The sequence below is a fragment of the Capra hircus genome, chromosome 3 (genome assembly GCF_001704415.2).
Source record: "Capra hircus breed San Clemente chromosome 3, ASM170441v1, whole genome shotgun sequence".
Taxonomy (NCBI): domain Eukaryota; kingdom Metazoa; phylum Chordata; class Mammalia; order Artiodactyla; family Bovidae; genus Capra; species Capra hircus.
The window spans coordinates 61,828,145-61,832,819 of NC_030810.1; positions in this window are offsets into that span (position 1 = coordinate 61,828,145).

Below are 4,675 nucleotides of genomic sequence, written 5' to 3' on the forward strand. Positions count from 1 at the left end.
GCAGACCAAGAGACTCTCAAGAGTCTTCTCCAACACCATAGTTCAAAAGCATCCATTCTTCGGTGCTCAGCTTTCTTCACAGTCCAACTCTCACATCCATACATGACCACTGGAAAAACCATAGCCTTGACTAGATGGACCTTTGTTGGCAAAGGAATGTCTCTGCTTCTCACTATGCTATCTAGGTTAGTCATAACTTTTCTTCCAAGGAGTAAGCATCTTTTAATTTCATGGTTGCAATCACCATCTGCAGTGATTTTGGAGCCCCACAAAATAAAGTCTGACACTGCTTCCACTGTTTCCCCATCTATTTCCCATGAAGTGATGGGACCAGATGCCATGATCTTCGTTTTCTGAATGTTGAGCTTTAAGCCAACTTTTTCACTCTCCTCTCTCACTTTCATCAAGAAGCTTTTAGTTCCTCTTCACTTTCTGCCATAACCGTGGTGTCATCTGCATATCTGAGGTGATTGATATTTCTCCCGGAAATCTTGATTCCAGCTTGTGCTTCTTCCAGCTCAGAGTTTCTCATGATGTACTCTGCATATAAGTTAAATTAGCAGGGTGACAAAATACAGCCTTGACATACTCCTTTTCCTATTTGGAACCAGTCTGTTGTTCTATGTCCAGTTCTAACTGTTGCTTCCTGACCTGCATACAAATTTCTCAAGAGGCAGGTCAGGTGGTCTGGTATTCCCATCTCTTTCAGAATTTTCCACAGTTTATTGTGATCCACACAGTCAAAGGCTTTGGCATAGTCAATAAAGCAGAAATAGATATTTTTCTGGAAGTCTCTTGCTTTTTCGATGATCCAGCAGATGTTAGCAATTTTATCTCTGGCTCCTCTGCCTCTTCTAAATCCAGCTTGGACATCTGGAAGTTCACGGTTCACGTATTGCTGAAGCCTGGCTTGGAGAATTTTGAACATTACTTTACTAGCATGTGAGATGAGTGCAATTGTGCAGTAGTTTGAGCATTCTTTGGCATTGCCTTTCTTTGGGATTGGAATGAAAACTGACCTTTTCCAGTCCTGTGGCCACTGCTGAGTTTTCCAGATTTGCTGGCATGTTGAGTGCAGCACTTTCACATTATCATCTTTCAGGATTTGAAATAGCTCAGCTGGAATTCCATCACCTCCACTAGCTTTGTTCATAGTGATGCTTTCTAAGGCCCACTTGAATTCATATTCCAAGATATCTGGCTCTAGGTGAGTGATCACATCATCGTGATTATCTGGGTTGTGAAGATCTTATGAATAGGCATAAAGCACTTGAAATGATGCTATATACACTACATAATAAGTGTTCAATAGTGTTAAAGGTAGTAGGTCTAAATCTTGGCTTGTAAATGCAAGCATTTAAGAAAGAACGTATTTTTCTATAGCAGAATACAATCTCTTTTTCAATTCCACTTTCTACTAGGGTGGTAGAAAAACAAATTATCAGTCAACTGTAAGATCTTCCCAGATTTTCACCTGTATTTTACCTAAATTGCAGAGGCATCCATAGAACCAGGTGTTGGAGTTGGGGACATGGGGTTGGGGTAGGGGGAGTCTATCTGGACCTTTACATCTTCTGTTCACACTTAGCATTTTCTGAGACCTGTACCATCACACAAGACTCTCCGATCTTGGGCTGGGTGGATCTTTAATCTTCTTCCAGGCCATTCTAAGTTCTTGGAATTCATACTGCTGCTCACCACAGTGGGCCATCCTTGAGGCTCTCCAAGGCCATTTTGCTTGGGGTTTCCCTCCTTTCTGAGGCTCTATCTGGGAGACCAGACACCGATCTTTTCTTTCAAACCTCACAAACCTAGTTAGGGTCTTGCCCAGCTTCATTCTCCTCTGCAGTACCCAAGTCCAGACTGAGCCTAGGGAGCTGGTACAGAGCCCCCTTCTCTCAGAACCCATTAAAACAATTTCTCTATCATTTCCTTTCAACAGTCTTCGTCTGCAGCCTTTGAAGCACTTGCTTTTTATCAGCTGTATTCCCTTACATAATTTTTTGGGCTCAAGTGCTGTAAAGGTGTGTTTTTCCTACTTTCTCCTATCATATTCCCTCTCTGAGGCGATGCTTGGAGAGAGAGTAACTGATTACATAGAGAAAGGAAATAAGTGATGGAGTAATGTGTCCATAAATATGTCAATTATTTTTCCTTCCATTCCAACAATGCATGAGTGGAAAAATTACACAGCTGAGTTCCTTAACCTTTTCAAAGTCCCATAATGAGTTAAGACAGCCTTGGCTATGATTCAGAACATCCAGTATGAGGATCAGATTGGGTGGGCACCCATGACTCAGTCCCCAAAAGAACAAATGAACTCTCCAAAGTGGCCTTACATGTTCAAAAGAGAATCCCCTCTTCAATGTTTTCCAAAATCTATCCCAAGAGAACTAGTGAAAGCTAACAAGCTCAGACCCAGAGAAATGTGGCCAGATAGCATCCACCAATTGTTGCACTTCAAATCTAGGATGAAGGTTCAAGTTTGCAGGAAAATCTCTTTTTTTTGCAAACAAAACAGAAGCTAGGAAAACTAAAATTTGTGCTTTTAGTCCTGAGTCGTCCCCTCCCACTGTACATTTGCAAATCATGTCATGCTGGTGGTTTCACTTATTCATCTAACTATTCAGGCATTCAGTAAACCTGTGTATCAATGTGCCAGGCACTGTGCTAGGAACCTATTCACAACTAAGACTGAGGCCATTGGAAGATCACGTATCTTCAATATGTATCGGATTTTGTTTCCTGATCCAAATTGACCAATCTGTGGATATAAATTTGAATAAAACATTAAGCCAATGTTCTGGCCAGAAACATCAGTTATTATGGACTAAGGAATGTGTAGTTAGGAGATGTGTGACTAAGGAAGAAAAACACTAACAGTGGCTTTCAGTGAATAGAACGGACTAGAATGAAAAGGCCCTTTATTAGCACCATGATGGGAGTGCATTGTGCATCTGACTGTCAGGTTAAATGCCGCTGCGTTATTACTGGTCTAATGAATTTTAAAAGTATCATTCTAACGCAAATCCGGTGAGCAACAAAGACAAAGAAATTCTGCAACCACAGCTGAAAACATTGCCACCTCCAGGGAAGTTTATAAACCAGCCTACACTCAGGCTGGATTATGCTTGGGCCCATTAACCACTCACTCCTCAAAACAAACATCTCTTTGAACCCAAGTTAAGGGCCAAGAGAAAAAGCACTAATTGTAATCTAACAGTTGAGGGACCAGAAGGTTATGTATTCATTCCCCTTACTTCACAGCCTCACATATTCCCAGAATTTCCAGCTCACTGAAAGAAATTAATCACTTTGCCATTATATGCTATGCATTTTCTCTACCAATATGATAAGCTGATATTCGCTTTGTTCAGTTTCTATTAATTAGTGATAATGATGGGGCTTATAGCCAGTTGAATTAGGTCACTGGTTAAAAAGAAAGGTCTTTATAGAAATTACTGGTTTGTTTTTTTTTTTTTTTTTGCTATGGCATAATGCTATTATTTTTTAAACAGTTAAGAGGTCAAAGCTATTTTCATAAGACATTTAAACAAAGTGGCTGTTCAGGTGGGCTTTCATCTGAGGATTGGTGACTATGAAAAATTCAGTACATAAAAGAAAAACAAGAAATGCCCTTTCTCAAATACTTAAACTGTGGCAGAAGGATCACCCTTATTTTATAGACACACTTTGCTTCAAACCTCACTTTTGAGATGAAAACCATGTCTATGCAAATTTACATACAGAAAAGTATGCATGAAGAAACAGCTTCTTTGACTATGAGCCATCAAACCCCTGTGTATGGTGTGTGTGAGTAGTGTGGACCCATGTCCCAGGATGCACCAGTGGAACCACAGATGCCTGATGACAGGGAGAGAGAGGGTTTGCTGACTCAGGGTTTTCCTCTGTCCCCAACATTAGGCACCTGCCACAGTCCCAGAGCTTCATTTCAGGTCCAGCTGGGTAATTTTTAGGTAACTCTATACATAGCATTAGCAATAAACACTATAATCACAGCCTTCAATCCAATGACTAAATGCAATAGATTATTTTGTTTTTCATTTTTCCAATTAGCTCAGCTTCATGGCTGTCTTCCATTTTTGCACTTGGCTATTCTTTCCTTGTAAAAGCAGCAAATCTGCCTCCAGCTTCATCATCTCCAGCTTCATCATCTCCATATTTTTGACTAATAATTACAAATGTCTAATGAAAGTGGTCTTATAGTGTTTAAATTTGTAAACTGGAAACACTTTTTTTTTTTAAAGTATTTCCAGGTTTAACTGGAGGAAGATTAGACTCTGTGACTTTCTTCTTTCTCCCGAATCTATTTGTAGCATCAGAAAAGGGTTAACATTCTGGTTTTCCAACATATGCACTATGTACCTCTTCCCCGTCTTCCTAAATCTTTGTTAACTGATGGAGCACCAAAACCCACATTTATATTATATCTGATGATGAGTAAGGCCTTACCTGGTTGTGTCTTCATCACCTGCAGTTCCTAGATCTTCTCAGTGTAGTTGGCTGGTAGTTTTCTCATACTGCTTTAGGGTTGGTGATACATAGGAAGCTTTATTCCCATGGCTAGAATAGGAATTCTGGCTACCTGAAGGTTAACGCTAGACTCCTTTCTCATCATCCGTATGGAAGTAATCAGATACCCCTATCTTCCACA